Source organism: Neophocaena asiaeorientalis, unplaced genomic scaffold (genome assembly GCF_003031525.2).
Source record: "Neophocaena asiaeorientalis asiaeorientalis breed wild unplaced genomic scaffold, Neophocaena_asiaeorientalis_V1.1 scaffold504, whole genome shotgun sequence".
NCBI classification, from domain to species: Eukaryota; Metazoa; Chordata; class Mammalia; order Artiodactyla; family Phocoenidae; genus Neophocaena; species Neophocaena asiaeorientalis.
In genome coordinates, this window is record NW_020174438.1 from 2,286,586 (window position 1) to 2,306,756 (window position 20,171).

A 20,171-nucleotide genomic window follows, 5' to 3' on the forward strand; every position below is an offset into this window, starting at 1 on the left:
ATAGTGATCCACTTAGTGGTAACAAGTCATGCTGAGGTAGAAACTCTGAGTCCACCTGAAACTAGAAAGGAGAGCCAGTGGGTTAGAATTTACCATAAGGAAGCACTTGGCTCAGGAAGATACTGCTTTGGAAGACAAAGATGTATGATTAATAATAATGATACAGTTTGTCTTATTTCTAAGAAGTTGATCCCCTTTTCTTATAGGAGTGTAAAAATTGGTACAACCACATTCGAAAAGTTTGGTAGTAGCTAGTGGAGTGGAAGCTATGCATATTTTGTGAGCCAGAAGTTCTTAGGAATACAGCCAAGAGAAACTCAGGTATGTATGCACCAAGACACATGTACAAGAATGTTCATTGGGGCATTTTTGTAGTAACCCCAAGCAAGAAACAACCCAAATGTCCACTAACAGTAGAAAGGATACCTGAATTTTGATATAATCATACAGTGGAATACTATACAGGGTTGAAAATGAATGAAGTACAGCTACATGCAACAACATGGATAAAGGCTAAAAAATATAATATTGAGTGAAAGCAGCATGAAATAAAAGAATCCATGTAGTATAATTGTGTTTATATAAAGTTCAAAAATAATCAAAATTTACCAGCATTGTTTAGGGATATATAATTATGTACAAAACTAGAAAAAAGGGGAAAAAAAACTAGATAGAAGAACATGAAGTAATTACCAATAAATCTGGGGTAGTGGTTATCCCAAATGATAGGATGTTCTGGCAAAGAGGGGAAACCTGGGAGAGAGGGCTTCTGGAGTGCTGGCAATGTTATATTTTTGTCTGGTTACATGGGTGTTTATTATAAGGATTCATTAAGCTATGAATTTGTTTCAAGCATTCTTCTTTACATATCTGTTGTATTTCACAATTTGTTTCAAGTTTTATTGAGAAATAATTGACATACATCACTGTATAAGGCATACAGCATGATGATTTGATTCACATATATTGTGAAATGATTACCACAGTAGGTTCAGCTAACATCTATCTTGTCATATAGGTACAATAAAAAGAAAAGAAAGAAAAGGAAAATTTTTTCTCCTTGTGATGAGAACTCATAGGATTTCCTCTCTTAACAACTTTCATTTATATCATAGAGTAGTGTTAGCTATAGTCATCATGTTGTATATTACATCCCTAGTACTTATTTACCTTATAACTGAAAGCTTGTACCATTTGACCGCCTTCCTCCAATTTCCTCCACCTCTGGTAACCACAAGTCTGATCTTTCTCTATGGCTTTTTGCTATTGAGTTTGTTTGTTTAAGATTCTACATATAAGTGAAATCGCATAGTATTTGTCTTTATCTGACTTATTTCACTTAGCATAATGCCTTCAAGGTTCATCCATGTTGTCACAAATGATAGAATTTCCACATTTTTTATGGCTGAATAATATTCCATTGTGTGTGTGTGTGTTTGTGTGTCTGTGTGTGTGTGTGTATCACAACTTCTTTATCTGTTCATCCACTGGTGGACTCTTATGTTGTTTCCATGTCTTGGCTATTGTAAATAATGCTGTTATGAACATGGGGCTGCTATCTTTTTGAGTTAGTGTTTTCATTTCCTTGGGGTATACTCCCAGAAGTGGAATTGCTGAATCAAAATTAAATCTATATTTAACTTTTTGAGGATCCTCCATACTGTTTTCCGTAGTGTTTGTACCAATTTACAATCCCACCAACAGTACACAAGGGTTCACTATTCTCCACATCCATGCCGGTATTTGTTATCTCTTGTCTTTTTGATATGGCCATTCTAACAGACATGAGGTGATATCTCATTGTGCTTTTAATTTGCATTTCCCTAATGACTAGTGACATTGAGGATCTTCTCATGTACCTGTTGGCCTTTCATATATCTTCTTTGGAGAAATGTCTGTTCAGGTCCGTTGCCAATTTTTTAATTGGGTTATTTGTTTTCTTGCTATTGAGTTGTATGTGTTCTTTATATATTTTAGATATTAACCCCTTATCAGACACATGATTTGCAAATATTTTTTCCCATTCCATATGTTGTCTTTTCACTTTGTCAATGGTTTCTTTTGTTGTGTAGAAGCTTTTTAGTTTGATGTAGTCCCACTTGTTTATTTTTAATTTTGTCGCTTGTGTTTTAGGTGTCATATCCAAAAAATCAATACCAAGAACCATGTGAAGGACCTCTCTTCCTATGTTTTCTTCTAGGAGTTTCATGGTTTCAGGTCTTACATTTAGGTCTTTAACCAATTTTGAGTTAATTTTTTGGGGTGGTGTAGGTTACGGGTTCAGTTTTATTCCTTTACATGTGAATATATAATTATCCCAACACCATTATTGAAAAGACTTTCTTTTCTCCATTGAGTATTCTTGGCTCCCTTATCAAATATTATGCCTGAATTTATTTCTGGGCTCTAGGTTCTGTTCCGTTGGTCTATATGTCTGTTTTTATGCCAGTACCATATTGTTTTGAAGCCTATAACTGTATAGTACAGCTTGAAATCAGGAAATATGATGCCTCCTGCTTTGTTCTTCTTTCTCAGGATTTCTTTGACTATTTGGGGGTCTCTTGTGGTTTCATATAAATTTTAAGAGTGGTCTTTCTACTTCTGTAAAAAAAAATTCCACTGGAATCTTGGTAGGAATTGCATTGAATTTATTGATGACTTTTTGTAGTATTATTAACATTTTAACAAAATTAATTCTTCCAATCCATGAACACAAGATATACTTCCATTTATTTGTGTCTTCTTTGCTTTCTTAGATCAAAATGTTGTAGTTTTCAGAGTAAAGATCTTTTACTTCCTTGGTTAAATTTATTCATAAATATTTAATTGATGCTGTTATAAATGGGATCAATTTGTTCTTCATAAAATTCACTGTTAGTATATAGAGACACTACTTATTACTGTATGTTAATTTTGTATCCTTGACTTTACTGAATTTATTGGTTAGATCTAACAGCATTTTGGTTGAGTCTGTAGGATTTTCTGTATATAAAATCATGTCATTTGCAAATACAGTCAATTTTCCTTCTTCTTTCCAATTCTAATACCATTATTTCTTTTTCTTGCCTAATTGCTCTAGCTAGGACTTCTATTACTATTTTGAATAAGAGTGGTGAGAGTGGGTACCCTGTCTTGTTCTTGATCTTAGAGGAAAATTTTTCAGTCTTTAACCTTTGAAAATGATGTTAGCTGTGGGCTTGTCATATATGGCCCTTATTATGTTGAGATACATTCTTTCTATGCCTAATTTGTTAAGAGTGTTTATCATAAATGGGTGTTGAAATTTGTCAAATGCTTTTCCTGAATCTATTGAGATGATCATATAATTCTTTTATTCTATTAATGTGATGTATCACATTGAACTGATTTGCCTATGTTGAACCATTCTTGCATCCCAGATGCTTGAATCCATTCAAATGGCTTGAATCCCATTTGATCATGGTGTATGATCCTTTTAATATGCTGCCGAATTCAGTTTGCTGTTATTTTATTAAAAAATTTTGTATCAATGTTCACCAGAGATATTGGCCTGTAGTTTTCTTTTCTAATAGTATCTTTTTCTGGTTTTGATATCAGGATAATACTGACTAGTAAAATGAGTTTGAGAGTGCTTCCTCCTCTTTGAATTTCTGGGAGAGTTTGAGAAGAATTGGTGTCAATTCATCTTTAAATGTTGGGTAAAGGGGAATTCCCTGGTGGTCCACTGGTTAGTACTCCATGCTTTCACTGCTGAGGGCCTGGGTTCAATCCCTGGTCAGGGAACTAAGATCCCACAAGCTGTATGGCATGGCCAAAAAGTAAATAATAAAATAAAATAAAATAAAATATAGAAAAAAAAATTTTTGATAAAATTCACCACTGAAGCCATCTGGTCCTGGGCTTTTCTTTGTTTGGAGATTTTTGGTTACTCATTCAATCTCCTTTCTAGTAATTGGTCTATTCAGATTTTCTATTTCTTCCTGATTTGCCTTAGTGAGTTGTATGTTTCTAAGAATTTTTTACATTTTTTCTAGGTTGTCCAGTTTGTTGGTGTATAGTTGTTCATAGACTCTATAGTTGTTCATAGACTCTATAGTTGTTCATAGACTCTTATGATCCTTTGAATTTCTGTGGTATCAGTTGTAATGTCTTCTTTTTCATTTATAATTTTGTTGATTTGAGTCCTTTGTTTTTTCTCCATGGTTAGTCTAGCTAAGGATTTGTCAATTTTGTCTATCTATTCAAAGAACCAACTCTTAGTTTGATTAAAATCTTTTCTATTGTTTTTTCTGTTCTCTGTTACATTTATTTCTGCTCTCATCTTTACTATTTTCTTTCTTCTGCTAACTTTGGACTCAGTGTGTTCCTCTTTTTCTAGTTCCTTAAGGCATAGAATTAAGTTGTTTATTTGGGATCTTTCTTGTACTATGTAGGTGTCTATTACTATGAAATTCCCTCTTAGAAATGCTTTTGCTGTATTTCACAAGTTCTGGTATCTTTTTTTTTTTTTTTTTTTTTTGGTACGCGGGCCTCTCACTGTTGTGGCCTCTCCCCGCTGGGGAGCGCAGGCTCAGTGGCCATGGCTCACGGGCCCAGCCGCTCCGTGGCATGTGGGATCTTCCCGGACCGGGGCACGAACCCGCGTCGCCTGCATCGGCAGGCGGACTCTCAACCACTGCGCCACCAGGGAAGCCCAAGTTCTGGTATCTTGATTTTCCAGTTTTTGTTTGTCTCAAGGAACTTTTTTATTTCCCCTTCAATTTCTTCATTGATCCATTGGTTGTTCAGGAGAGTGTTTAATTTCTGTGTGTTTGTAAATTTTCCAGTTTTCCTCTTTGTTATTGACTTCTAGTTTCATGCCATTGTAGTCCAAGAAGATACTTGATATGATTTCAGTCTTCTTGAATTTGTTAATTTGTTTTGTGGGCTACCATATGGTCTGTCTGAGAAAATATTCCAAGTGTGCTTGAGAAGAATGTGTATTCTGCTGTTGTTTTACAGAATATTCTGTATATGTCTGTTAGGTCCATTTTGTCCAAATAGTTTCCTTATTGATTCTCTGGATGATCTATCCATTGTTGAGAGTGGGATATTAAAGCCCCCAACTATTATTGTATTACTGTTTATTTCTCCTTTTAACTCTGTTAGTTTTTGCTTTATATATTGGGCTGGCCAAAAAGTTCGTTCAGGTTTTTCTGTAAGATGTTACAGAAAACCCCGAACGAACTTTTTGGCCAACCCGATATTTAGTGTAATTATAAATAATTACAATTGTTATATCTTCTTGATATATTGACCCCTTTATGATTACATAATGACCTTCTTTGTCTCTTTTTACCATTTTCAGTTTTGAGTCTATTTTATCTGATATAAGTATAGCTACCCCTGCTTTCTTTGGTTACCATTTGTTTGAAATGTCTTTTTCCATCCCTTCACTCTTGGTTTATGTATATCTTTAAGGCTAAAATGAGTCTCTTACAGGCAGCCTATTGTTGGATCTTGTTGTTGTTTTTTTTAAATCCATTTATCCATTCTATGTCTTTTAGTTGAAGAATTTAATCTGTTTATATTTAAAGTAATTATTGATAAGCACTTATTATTGCCATTTTGTTCATTGTTTTCTGGCTGTTTTATAGATCTGTTGTTCCTTGTTTTCTATCCTGCTCTCTTTCTGGGGGTTTTGATGTCTTTATGAATCAGTGTGCTTTGGTTTCTTTATCATGTTCTTTTGTGTAATTACCACAGGTTTTCCCTTGTGGTTACCATGAGGCTTACATAAAATATCTTAAATGTATAACACTCTATTTTAAACTCATAGCAACTTAGCTTCAATAGAATTTGTAAACTTTTACACATTTTTGGTTATTGCTGTTACAGTTTACATGTTTTAGTATTATATAACTAATAACAGATTATCATAGTTATGTCTATTTTACTACTTAAAAAATTTTTTAAACTAGAGTTGTAAGTGAATTATGCACCACTATTACCAAATTGCAGAATCTAACTATGACTATATATTTACCATTACCAGAGAGTTTTATACTACCTTTTTATGTTTTTATGATATTAGTTAGCATTCTTTTACTTCTACTCAAAGAACTCTATAAAATTTCTTGTAAGGCAGGTCTGGTGGTAATGAACTTCCTCAGCTTTTGTTTGTTCGGGCAAGTCTGTATCCCTCCTTTTTTTCTGAAGGAAAGCTTAGCTGAGTGTAAAATTCTTGTTTGACTGTTATTTTCCTTCAATATTTTCAATATGTCATCCCATTTTCTCCTGGCCTGAAAAGTTTTTGAGAAATCTGCTGATAATCTTATGGTCCCTTGCATGTAACTTCTCTTTTTTCTCTTGCTGCTCTTAAAATTCTTTCTTTGTCTTTTGACAATTTAATTATAATGTGTCTCATTGTAGCCCTATTTGAATTCAAGCTATTTGGGGTCCTTTGGTCCTGATGGATCTGGATGTCCATTTCTCTCCCCAGGTTCAGGAAGTTTTCAGCCTTAAATATACTTTCTGTCCCTTTTTCTTTTCCTTCTGGGATTCTCACAATGTAAATATTGTTCTTTTCCTGTGTCCCATAATTCCCATAGAGTTTCTTCACTCTTTTTCAATCTTTCTTTTTGCTCCTCTTCCTGGGTAATTTCCAGTGTCCTATCTTCCAGGTCACTGATTCTTTCTTCTGCATGGTTGAACCTATTTTTGAAACTCTGTTGAATTCTTCAGTTTAGTTATTGTATTTTTCAACTCTGGGATTTCTGTTTGGTAGTTTCATTTTTGTTTTTGTTATTTGATGGTTGCTATTTTTTTTGGTGAAATTTCTTGTTTTGTTCATGCATTAGTTTCCTAATTTTGTTTAGTTGTCTGTTTGTGTTTTCTTGTAGTTCACTAAACTTCCTTAAAAGAATTATTCTGAATTCTTTGTCTGACAGTTCATAGATCTCCATTTCTTCAGGGTCAGTTTTTGGAGCTTAATAAAGTTTCCATTGGTGGTGTCGTATTTACCTGATTTTCATGATCCTTGATTCTTTATGTTGGTATCTGCGCATTTGAGTAATGGGGTTCCTCTTCCAGACTTCACAGGTTTGCTTTGGCAAAAACAGTTCTTCACCAGTCAGCTTAGTTGGATTTCTGGATATGTCTGCTGGTAATGTCCTTGGGCAGGTGGAACCAGCTATTATGGTCTATTTTGGGGGAAGGCAACTGTTCAAGCTCTGAGGACATGGATGGAGGGCATGTGCCACTGACCGAGAACAGTTGCATACGACTGCTGGCATTGTTTCCTACCCAAGTGAGGCTCTAGGATGGGGTCCGTGGTTGTGTGGATTCCCTGGTCAGGTTTACTAGATGGTCAGGACTGTGTACTATATTCAATAGCTGATGGGACTATGAATTAGCTTCCATGCCCTGGCAGGACAGCAGGACAGGACCCCAGCCTGTACAGTTTGCTGTTTGGGAACCCAAATCAGAATGTACACTAAATTCCCTGGTCAGGTGTGGCCACCATTTTACCACACAAATGGTGGAAGCCATAGGCTGCGCTCTCTGTTCAAGTGCCCCTGTGTGTAGGACTGTTGAATGGCCACATGTTTCCCATGTTCTCTGGTTAGGTTCCCTGGTCAGACAGGCTGAAGACTGTATTCTGCAATGAGCAGGGCTACAAATTAGATTTCCTGCCCAGGGATAGTGGGAGAAGCAGCCCTAAAGCTGGTAACGTTCTATGTTTATTATCTTAACTCAAGCCAGCCCACACTCAAGTTCTCTGATTGAATAGGGCCACTGGCTGTGTTCTGCAAACTGTCAACTCTGCCCACCAGCCTCCCAGTTCAAGTGCTGCTGGTCCACACAGCTTCCAGGAATTTTGTCCAACACTTGTGGTCAGATGAGGTTGGAAGGCACTCTCTACAGTGGGCAGGGCTATGTAGCAGCTTCCTTGCCTGGACAGGAGGGAGAGGGGTTGCTCTAGGTAACTCTCAATTTCCTGAACAGGAGCTCAGGTTGGAAGGGCTGAGAGCTATCACCAACCTTGGCTATGGGTTAATCCCCTTGCCTGTGTGTAGCACGGGAACATTCCCTGTCCCCTACTAGCTTTGCTCTGGGGGCAGTCCTCTCTGCCTGCCTACCTCTTGGCTTGAGCACTGCTGGGCCACATTGCTTCCAGGAGTTATTGCCAGCCCTTCTGGTCAGATAGGGCCCCAAGACACTCTCCACAGCAAGGAGAGCAGTGGGTAGGGCTATGATTCAGCTGCTTGCCCGGGCATGGGTAAACCAGGGTCTAGGGCCAGCAAAACTCCTTGTTTGAAGTCTGAATCTGACATCTGCCCCCTGCCAAGTTCCCTGGTCAGAGTGTGCCCCCAGCTTGGCTCTGCAGATGAGCAAAACTCTGGTTGGGATTAATACTTGGGCACTGCATGATGTAAACTCAATCTGCCAAGATCCATTGTTTTTGCAAGCATCTATCCTCTTCTCTGTCAGATTCCCTGCAATTCCGTGGAACGAGATCAGGGCAGGGGCTCCCACAAAGTGACCCACAATGCTGGGAGATGCTGGTTGTTCCTGCCGGGGTTCTCTTTTCCCACTGGAAGAACTGGAGACTCAGGGGACACCTTTCCCCATGGTGCTGTGCTGGCCCAGGGTTGGGGGTGGGGACAATGCTGTTAACATTTAACCACTTCTCTTACCTTCTAATGCCATCTATCTTGGTCTGTATGCTACAGGAGGTGCTCCAGCCTTACCCCTGTGTTCTAGGATTCTATCATTTGTGTCTTGTTCTGGAATAGTTGCTAGTTGTTCCTCTTGTGAGGGGGACCAAGTCAGGGACAACCGATGTCGCCACCTTGGTGACCATATTTCACAATATTTAAACATTAAAAATAAATGTTAAAGAGACCTGCCAATATTCAAATGCCTCCCATGTGCCCAGGGCTTGACCTGGTTCTGAATCCTATCCCTTCTCACATTCCCATAATCCTTTTAGAATACATCATTCCTTCTCTTCCAGATTTTCAACTTCACTGTATATTGGATCCTTTCCATCAGCATTTAAACATACACAAGTCCTCCCATCTTAAAAACAACCTTCTATTGCTCTAACCTCATGCCCTCCTACTGTCCTCTCTCCTTCCTTTCATAGCTAAACATCTGAAAAGAACTGTCTGACTCCATTACCTCCATTTCTTTACCTCTTACTATTCTTTGACCCTGTCCAGTTGGGCTTCTGCCTCCATTACTTATTCCATCAAAACAGGTGTCCTTCTAGCCCTCATGATTCAGTGTAGCTGATTCAGTTATATATATATATAATTTCCTGCTTGACAACATCATCTGGATATCTCAAAAGTAAGTCAGACAACCTGTCCAGAATTATGATCTTCCACTATGAATATGGTCCTTGTCAGGTGTTTCCTATCTCTGAGAAAAGTACACAGTTGATGGGCTTGATACATCCCTACCTGCTTAATACCCTTCAATAGTGTTCTATCATATTTACAAAAAGCCATTCTAAAGCCCTGCATGATCCAACCTCTCCCTACCTTTTCAGGTATCTTGCATCTCTCCCTCCCAACTGTGTGGCCCTAGCACACTGGAAAACTTTTAGTTCCTCAAATTTATCATTTGCCCACAGGGTCCTTTTTTGTGTTAGTACAGCTCCTTGGAGTACTTTTCCTTCCTCTTTAGCTAATTCATTCTTCTCCCCCTGTTATTAGCTCAAATGTTATTTCATCAAGAGGGTCTTTCATGATTCTCCAGCCTTTATCACATTAGTTATATAATGCTGGGTAACAAATCTCTCTAAAATGTAATGTCTTAAAACAGTAATAATCATTTATTATCTTTCATGGTTTCTATGGGTCAAGTATTTGGGAATGTCTTGGCTAGGTGGTTCTACCTTACAGTCTGTCATGAGATTGTAGTCAGATATCAGCTGGGGATGCAGCTATCTGAAGGTTTGACTGGGATTGGAGTTTCTACTTTAAGACTGTTCACTCATGTGGCTACCAAGTTGGTATTTGCTCTTGGCAGGGGGACTCACTTTCTCTCTACATGGACCTCCACATGTTTCTTGGGCTTCCTCACAAGATGGTGGCTTGAATTCAAAGGTAAGATTTGAGAAAGAGACAGAGAGAGAGGGAGAAAGGGAGAGTTGTGGATAGAGAGAGAGGGAGGGAAGGGGGGAAGGAGAGAGAGATAGAGAGAAAGCTCATGCAGGCAAAAAGCTGCATCCTTTTTATGACTAGCCTCAGAAGCCACATAGTATCACTTCTACCATGTTCTGTTTGTTAGAAGTGAGTCATGATGATTGGCCCATATCCAATGAGAGGGGAATTCAATTCTACTGCTTAGAGGGGAAATGTCAAAATATCTGCAGACTTATTTTAAAAATCACCTCACCTATACCCTCCCTTCCTGGACTTGCCACAGTCTGTGTATATACTTCTGTGACTATTTGATTAATGCCTATCTTCCCACATTAAAACAAGTTAGTGGAATAAGCTAGTAGGACAAGAACCATATCTACTTTTCTTTCCATCTGATTCCTGGTACCTAGCACGCTATCTGGCAATTAGTGTGGAATAAATATGAATAAGTTATAGATTATAAATGACACCTGCAACGCCCCTTTTAGGTAGGTATCATTCTTTCCATTTTATAGATGTGGAGTCAAAATTGTTGGGTAACTTGTTCAAGTACCAAAGTTTGAATCCAGATCCCTCTGTTGCTAAGCCAGAACTATTTCTTGGACTCTAGAATTTCTCCCTATGACAACAAAAGAGGCACAGAAGTTACTCTGGTCTGAGTGAAATTGTCTCTTATGTTTCTAGATTTTCTTATCAGGAAGCTTTGGGATAGCTAATTCAGTTTCCCAGGTGTAAGAATTTAAGGACAGACTGTTCTTAAAGTGAGATAATACTCAGAATCTAGTCATGGATAAAAAAAGGTTCTCCAAAGTAATTGATCCTTTTGAGTTTTCTTATCATGAAAAGACGAGAAAGTGGAGTTTCTGAAACTACCAATCTACTATTGGGAGAATCACCCAGAGTGGTCACTGGGAGAACTAGTGGCTCTCAATACCAGATTCTTCTATCTGACCCCATGCATTCCTCCACTCCTGTGCAAAGTCTTATCTCCTTCTTTACTATGGAGAAAGGAGACATTCATTAGCTGCTCTGTCCAATGAGGTGGCCATTAGTCATTTGTGTGTTTTAAATTAATTGAAATTAAATAAAAATTTTTAATTCGGTTTCTCAGTTTCACTAACCACATTTCAAGTGCTCAAAAGTCACACGTGGCGAGTGACTACCATATTGAAAGGTGCAAATTGTAGGACATTTGTATTATCACAAAAATATTCTATTGAACAGTGCTGCCAGAGAACCTAGATAATCCTAACCCCAGAGAATTCCCAAGCCATGGAAGAAGAGGAAACCAAGGGCTAGAGGAATTATCCATCGCAAAGACAGCCCCAGCTCACCTGAAGGAAATGGTCCCTAATCGAGGGGCTCTGGGTGTGGATTTTCCTCTACAGGTCTGTGCTCTCTCACCAGGCTTTCTCTCTCTTCTCCATCTATCCTCTGAGCTATCTCACTTTAAATAATCACCAGCACTCTCCAGACCAGATTGCTCCACACCTGCTGCCCTGAACCCACTGAGCCTAGGCCTATTCTAGGCAGCTCCTCTGCCAAGACAGCACATCTTTACCCTTAAACCATTTCATCTCTGTACTTAGGCCAATCTTTGCCCCTCCTGTCTCAGAGTATGTAATTTCTCTCCCTCTTAGATACAGTCCCTCCATCAACTTCTCCATCAACAGATGTGTTCTGGATTCTATGCCCTTCATCGCATGGGAGAACTTGCTTTACTAATTATTCTCTTTCTCTTCATCATCTTCATCTTTCCCTCTCCACCAAGTAGGCACAGCTTACCCAATGTCGTTAACCTGAGTTAACCCTGAGGCCACCGTCCCATCTTCCCCTTCTTTTCCCTACCAGTTTGTTCTGGGGAACTGTCTGCCTACATCTTCATTTCTTACCTAGAGCCTAACTTTCATCTAATTCATGTGCTTCCTATTTAATCAAATTTGTTCAGGATATGTCATTCAAGGCTCCCCCCAATCAGTCCCTGGCCCATTTTTCTTACCCTTTTTTCTTTTTCATCTTTTAGGCAAGCTCATCTCTTCACTATCCAACACACATGTCTAAAACATTCCTGCCCCTGCAGCTTTATTAATACTATCTCTATCACCTAAAATACTTGCTCCATGTATACCCCTTCATCATTGGAGGCTGAGCCCAATCCATCCTTCTCAATGAAGTCTTTCTGATAATAAAAGCCCAAGTGCTTCACTGACTCCCGTCACTGAGCACAGAACTTCCTGGTGCTACTGTGTATTGTCATATGCATATTTATCTTCTCTCCCTAGTTGAGTTTCAGTGTGCATTCTGGCAGGGAATTAGCATTCACATCTTTTCTCTCCCAAGAGTTTTGAGATGCAGAGTCTTGTGCATAGTGGATATTCAAATATTGCTTGATTGACTCATACACTGACACCTTCTATCATCACTTCAAAAGGGGCCAGTGGTAAACCATGAAGCACTATTTTAAATAAACCTCCTGAAAAGAATATTATGAAATGGAGACTGACAGCTATTAGCTATGTAAATGCCCTGAGGATGAAGGTGGTGCGTTAAAAATAGTACACCTCTATTATGCTAAGTGAAATATGTCAGACAGAGAAAGACAAATACTGTATGGTATCACTCATAGATGGAATCTAAAAAATACAACAAACTAGTGAACGTAACAAAAAAGAAATAGACTCACAGATATAGAGAACAAACTAGTGGTTACCAGTGGGGAGAGGGAAGGGGGAGGGGCAATATAGGGGTAGGGGATTAAGAGGTACAAACTACTATGTACAAAATAAATAAGCTATAAGGATATATTGTACAACACAGGGAATATAGCTAATATTTTACAATAACTATAAACGGAGTATAACCTTTAAATGTTGTGACTCACTGTATTGTACACCTGTAACATATCATCATACTGTACATCAATTATACTTCAACACAATTTTTTAAGTTAGTTTACTTTTTTAATTAATTAATTAATTCAGTTTTGGCTGCACTGAGTCTTTATTGTGATGCGCAAGCTCTTTGTTGTTGTGTGCGGGCTTCTCTAGTTGCAGGGCATGGACTCTAGAGCATGCAGGCTCAGTAGTTATCATGGCTTGTGGGCTTAGTTGCAGTATGTGGGATCTTAGTACCCCAACCAGGGATTGAGGAATGCACTGGGAGCATGGAGTCTTAACCACTGGATCACCAGGGAAGTCCCTCAATACAACTTTTTTAATTAAAAAAAATAATACACCTCTTTGGTAGATCCTGGGACAACAGGTGTGAAAGGGTGCTGGGAACTGCAAAGAGCTGCACAGCTGGCAAGCATCTTTGCCATTGTTGATACATTTTGGTGGGTGAGGAAAAAAAATCTGTGCTGTATTTTACTGTTTGGTGGCAGGGGGATGGAGGAGTGCAAGGAGAAAGAGTATAGACTTTGGAGGCAGGACAAACTTGGCTTGGCTCTCAGCTTCATTGCTGAATTGATGTATAAAAGTGAGAAGTAATCTTTTTTTTACATTGCAGAAGAATGTTATTGGCCCAAGGAAAGGTTTGTGATAAAAAACATGAACAGTATGATATCACATTTATAATTTGTTTTTATAGAGGTTATCATCAAAAAGAACACAAATAACAAATGTTGGCAAGGATGTGGAGAAAAGGGAACCCTTGTACACTATTTCTGGGAATGTAAATTTGTGCAAAACAGTATGGAGGTTTCTCAAAAAATGAAAAATAGAACTACCATATGACCCAGCAATTCCACTCCTGGGTATATAGCTGAAAAAAGACAAAAACACTAATTTGAAAATATGCATGCACCCCAATGTTCATAGCAGCATTATTTACAATAGCCAAGATACGGAAGCAACCTAAATATCCATTAGCAGATGAATGGATAGAGAAGATGTGGCATATATATAATGGAATACAGCTCAGCCATAAAAAAGAAAAACATTTTGCCATTTGCAGCAGCATGGATGGACTTGGAGGGCATTATGCTAAGTGAAATAAGTCAGAGAAAGACAAATGCTGTATTATATCACAGTATTTAGGTGGAATCTAAAAAATACAACAAACTAGTGAATATAACAAAAAAGAAGTAGACTCACAGGTATAGAGAACAAACCAGTGGTTACCAGTGGGGAAAGGGAAAGAGGGGGGGCAATATATGGGTGGTGGAGTGAGAGGTACAAGCTATTGGGTGAAAGGCTACAAGGATGTATTGTACAACACAGGGAATATAGCCAATATTTTGTAATAACTGTAACTGGAGTGTAAACTTTAAAAATTATATAAAAATTTTAAAAATTAATCCATTAAAAAATTAGGCATGAGAGAATCAAAGTAAAATTTCAGATTAAAAACAAAAGTATATGTGTGCACAGAAAAGGACCAGAAAGGTACATGCCAGAATATTATAGGTGATTTTTTATTTTTTTCTTTGGCATTTTCTGTGTTCTTCAAATTTAAAGCACTGTGACTCTTATAAAGAAGGTCTGCTAAAAACATTATCTGAGTTAAAGAATTGCAGTATAAGACCCCCTGATTATGTATATTTTAAGAAGTTTGAATCATTTCTATGTATTGAAAGGTGTATGTGTTTTTCTTTCAACAATCTCAAATATTCAAAAAGATGAGAGGAAGCTACCAACATGACACCACATCACCCCCAAATTCTTCAATGTGTCTTTCCTCCAAACATGAGCATTCCAATACATAACCTTATACAGTCATCTAAATTAGGAAATTAACACTGACCTGTAAGCCTCAAACTGCATTTGGGTTCCCTCAATTATCTAATAGAGTCCTTTATAGCAAAGGAACCTGTCCCATATTATGTGTGGCATTTAATTGTCATGTCTCTTTAGGGTCCTTTAATCTGAGTTAGTTCCTCAGCATTTTCTTAACTTTCATGATGGTAATGGTTTTGAAGATTATAGGTCAGCTATCAATATTTTGTCCCTTAATTTGGGTTTGTAGTAGTCAGACTCCAAAATGTCTTCAGTGATTCTCATCTCCTGGTATTTATGGCCTGTGGAGTCCCTTCCCACATTGTACTGGGATGACCTGTGTGACCAGAAGAATACTGCAGAAGTGACAGCATGTACCTAGAGGCCATGTGGTAAAAGACATTGCAACCTTTGCCTCAGGTTGCTTGGATTGCCTCTTGGATTGCTTTCTCTGGGGAAAGCCAGTCATTGCACCCTGAAGACACTCCAACACTCCTGTGGAGAAACTCACATGGAGATAAACTAAAACATCCAATCAGCAGCCACACTACCCTGCTGGCCATGGAATAAGCCCCCTTGAGGGTGGATTCTCCAACCATCTCAGGGGAAAGCCTAAGTGAGAGCCACCCATCGAAGTTGCTCCCAAATTCCTGACCCACAGAAACTTTGAAAGATAATTTGTTATGCAGCAATAGCTAACGAATACAGATTTGTCTGTTTCCTCATGATTAGATACAAACTATTCATCTATGGCAGGCACACCACAGTGGAAATGCTATATTCTCATTGCAACCTGTCATTTCTATGCATGATTTCAATTTATTGGTTAGGTTTGATCATTTGATTAAGGTAGTGTCTGCCATGCTTCTCCACTGTAAAGGCATATTTTTTTGTGTGTAATTAGTAAGTAATTTTTGGGGAGATACTTTGATACCACGTGACTGTACTGTGTTTAAACAACTTCCACTTTATTCGTCAATTTTTGTTATATCTGTATAGATCCCTGGACTCCTATTTTATTCGGTGGTTATAAGCCATTACTATCTGTGTTTATTTTGATGATCAACTCATATCATATTTAGCCAGTCAGGGCCCCTTCAACTGGCTTCTGTGTCCTTTTGACATGTCTCCATCATTTTTTGAGCACTTTACAACTTTCTGGCCCCAAAGTGTTCCTAACACATCTGATACTTTCCTTGGCCGGCTCTCAAATTAGCCATTTCACCAAAGAGACATGATTCCTTTTAGTAGAGAATGGTTTTTAGAAGTCAGGATCTGGGTGCTAGGTATGCTCATTGCTTTTGGGGGACTACTTCTCTCATTGCATCTTTATAGACAGAATTAGATAATATATGCATGCATTCACATATATACTTATATGTATATCTAGCTAGCTCAAAAAAAATAAAAATAAAAAATAAAAAGGGGCTTCCCTGGTGGCGCAGTGGTTGGGAGTCCACCTGCTGATGCAGGGGACATGGGTTCATGCCCCGGTCTGGGAAGATCCCACATGCCGCAGAGCGGCTGGGCCCGTGAGCCATGGCCGCTGGGCCTGCGCGTCCGGAGCCTGTGCTCCGCAACGGGAGAGGCCACAACAGTGAGAGGCCCGCGTACAGCAAAAAAATAAATAAATAAAAATTAAAAAAATATATCTAGCTAGCTAGCTAGGTATCATCTTTTGCAACTATGAGTTTATAATGGTACCTCCAATTCCAGACAAATACTCTTGAATTCATTCTAGTTTTCTTTTCCACATTTGTAACTCCGTTCTCCAACACTGTGAAAACTGGCTCCCATTATTCTTTTTTTTTTTTTGTGGTATGCAGGCCTCTCACTGTTGTGGCCTCTCCCGTTGCGGAATCTTAATATATGATTTGATTAATCCCCTATTGTAACTAATTTCTCTTCACCACTTCCTGCCTCCCCTCCCCTGACATGGATGCCGTCTTCACCTTGTTAAGTTCCTGCACTTCACACTGGGAACATCCTATTCCAGGAATATGGTGAATTAGATATCCCAAATGACCCTTTGTATCAGTTTCCTATAGATGTGCAACAAACCACCCAAAACCTTAGTGGCTTAAAACAAAAGGAATTTATTACTTCTCACAATTCTGTGGATTGACTGGGAGGTTCTGCTTATCTCACCTGAGCTCACTCATCTGGCTGCATTCAGTTAGTGGGTTGGGTGGAGAATGGCCATTCATAGATGTCCTCATTCACATTTCTGAGGTCTTAGCTGAGATGGCTGGGACGGCTCAAGCTCTCTCTTCATGTGGTCTTTCACCTAGGACTTCTTTTCATGATTCTGGAAGTGTTCCAGGAAGCAAAACTGAAAGGCCTCTTAAGTCATACAACGTAACTTACACTACATTGTATTAGTCAAAGCAAGTCACAGGACAGCCCAGATTCAAGGGGTGGGGAAACAGACCCTCACTTTTTTTTTTTCTTTTTTTTTGCGGTACGCAGGCCTCTCACTGTTGTGGCCTCTTCCCTTGTGGAGCACAGGCTCCGGACGCGCAGGCTCAGTGGCCATGGCTCACGGACCCAGCCGCTCCGCGGCATGTGGGATCTTCCTGGACCGGGGCACAAATCCGTGTCCCCTGCATCGGCAAGCGGACTCTCAACCACTGCGCCACCAGGGAAGCCCCAGACCCTCACTTTTTGATGGCTGGAGCTGGAGCAGCAAGTTACATTGCAAAGGAGCACAGGGAGACAATTCATTGCTGGCCATTAGTGTAACAATTTGGCACACTTTCCTAATTAAATGATTACAATGTCAGTTAAAAAATATTTTTTTAAACCATTATTTTAAATGTTTCTCTGAACCAGAAAGAATATAAGAAACCTCAGAGCTGTAATCAAAATAATAGCAGGAAACTTGGGAGACAAGAGACTCCAAGATTTGTCTTTTTCCCTAAGATTTTCTGCATCACTGGAGAACTTGAGCTCCTATTTTAATTGTTACATGGTGCATGGGAAATAGAAGGCAAAGCTAAGGGTTAAAAAAAGAAGGGAATCAAATAGCAGACCCTTACATAAAGTTCAGACCCCACCCTCAGTCTAAGGTGAATGAGAAAAACAATCTTACTGAAAAAAAGGAGACAGCAAGAAAAACTTGCATACATGTCTTGTCCTTGGTGCTAGATGTTGGGGAAAAGAATCATCTGAAAATTTGTAACCAAAAACTGACCATCATATGGGTTTACAGAGTTTTCTGTAAAGGAAAATGCAAGCTGATGATGGTATTCAAAGTGGTCCCCTGTTGTAAGGCCCTTCATTGACTCAGAGGCGCAAAAGTGAATGCTCACTGGAAAAATTCAAACTCAATCCAGGCCTCCAAGAATTCCTACAGATGAAGTTCCAACACAAATGAGAAATGCATTGTAAAATAAGATCACAAAACATGCTAAGAAGCAAGGTACCGGGGCTTCCCTGGTGGTACAGTGGTTAAGAATCCACCTGCCATTGCGGGTTCGAGCCCTGGTCCAGGAGGATCCCACATGCTGTGGAGCAACTGTGCCCATGTGCCACAGCTACCAAGCCTGCGCTCTACAGCCTGCGAGCCACACCTACTGAGCCTACGTGCCACAACTACTGAAGCATGTGCACCTAGAGCCCGTGCTCTTCAACAAGAGAAGCCACCGCAATGAGAAGCTCACGCACCACAACAAAGAGTAGCCCCCGCTCACTGCAACTAGAGGAAGCCCGTGTGCAGCAACGAAGATCTGGCGCAGCCAAAAATAAATAAAAAATAAAATAACTGAATTTATTTTAAAAAGCAAGGTATCATCTGTGAGAACAAGCAGAAAAAACAGAAGGCAGAAATAGAGCCTTTATGTATTCAGATACAAGACTAAAAGACATGGACTTTGAAGTAACTAAGTTTAATGTGTGTTATGGACTGAATCATATCCCCCCTAAAATGTATATGTTGAAGTCCTAACCCCCTGTGTGAAAGGATTTGGAGTAAGGAAGTAGTTAAGGTCAAATGAGGTCTTGAGGGTGGAGCCCCGAAAGGATTAGTGTCTTTATAAGAAAAGACATCAGAAAGCTTGTTCTCTTTCTCCACCATCTGAGGACTTGGTCAGAAGTGCCATCTGTAAGCTAGAAAGAGAGCACTCACCAGGAACCTGAGCATGGTGGTATCCTGATTCTGGATGTCCAGGCTCCAGGCTGTGAGAAAATAAAATTCTGTTGTTTAAACCACCTATCCTATGGTATTTTGTTATGGCAGCCCAAGATGACTAATACAATATGTTTACATAAATATAAGACAAGCTTAAAATAGAAGCATGGAATAATTTGACAGAATCGAGAAAAGTCCACAGAAATTCTCAAAATTAAAATTATAATAATGGAAAGTAAAACATCTGTTTGAAAAGTGGGTTCCACCACTGAAAGTAGATTCTACCACTGAAGATAGAATTGGATGGATTCATATGGAATATAAAGAGATTGAATATATGATAGGTTATGAGATATGGTGGATATAATGAGAAGGTCTAGCATATCTCTAGTCATATTTCCAAAAGAAGATAATGGGGATGGGAAGATTGGAACCTTCATACATTGCTGGTGGGAATGTAAAATGCTGTAGCCACTTTAGAAAATGATTTGATAATTCCTCAAAATCTTTATAGTTAGTGTATGATCTGGAAATACCACTACTAGGTATTTATACAAAAGAAATGAAAACATACAGTCACACAAAAACTTATATACAGGGACTTCCCTGGTGGCGCAGTGGTTAAGACTCAATATTCCCAATGCAGGGGGCCCGGGTTCGATCCTTTGTCCGGGAAATAGATCCCACATGCATGCCGCAACTAAGGAGCCAGCGAGCCACAACTAAGGAGCCCACCTACCGCAACTAAGACCCAACACAACCAAATAAATAAATAAATATTTTAAAAAAAGAAAAAACTAGTACACAAATGTTCATAGCATCATATTCACAATAGCCAAAAAGTAGAAACAACCCAAATGATGAATGGACAAACAAATGTGATATATCCATACAACAATATTATTTGTCAATAAAAAGTAATGAAGTACAAATAAATACTCCAACATGAATGAATCTCAAAAACATTATGGGGCTTCCCTGGTGGCGCAGTGGTTGAGAGTCTGCCTGCCAATGCAAGGGACACAGGTTCGTGCCCCGGTCTGGGAAGATCCCACATGCCGTGGAGCGGCTGGGCCCATGAGCCAGGGCCGCTGAGCCTGTTTGTCCGGAGCCTGTGCTCCGCAACAGGAGAGGCCACAACAGTGAGAGGCCCGCGTACTGCAAAAAAACCACAAAAAAACATTATGGTAAGTGAAACAAGCCGCTAACAAA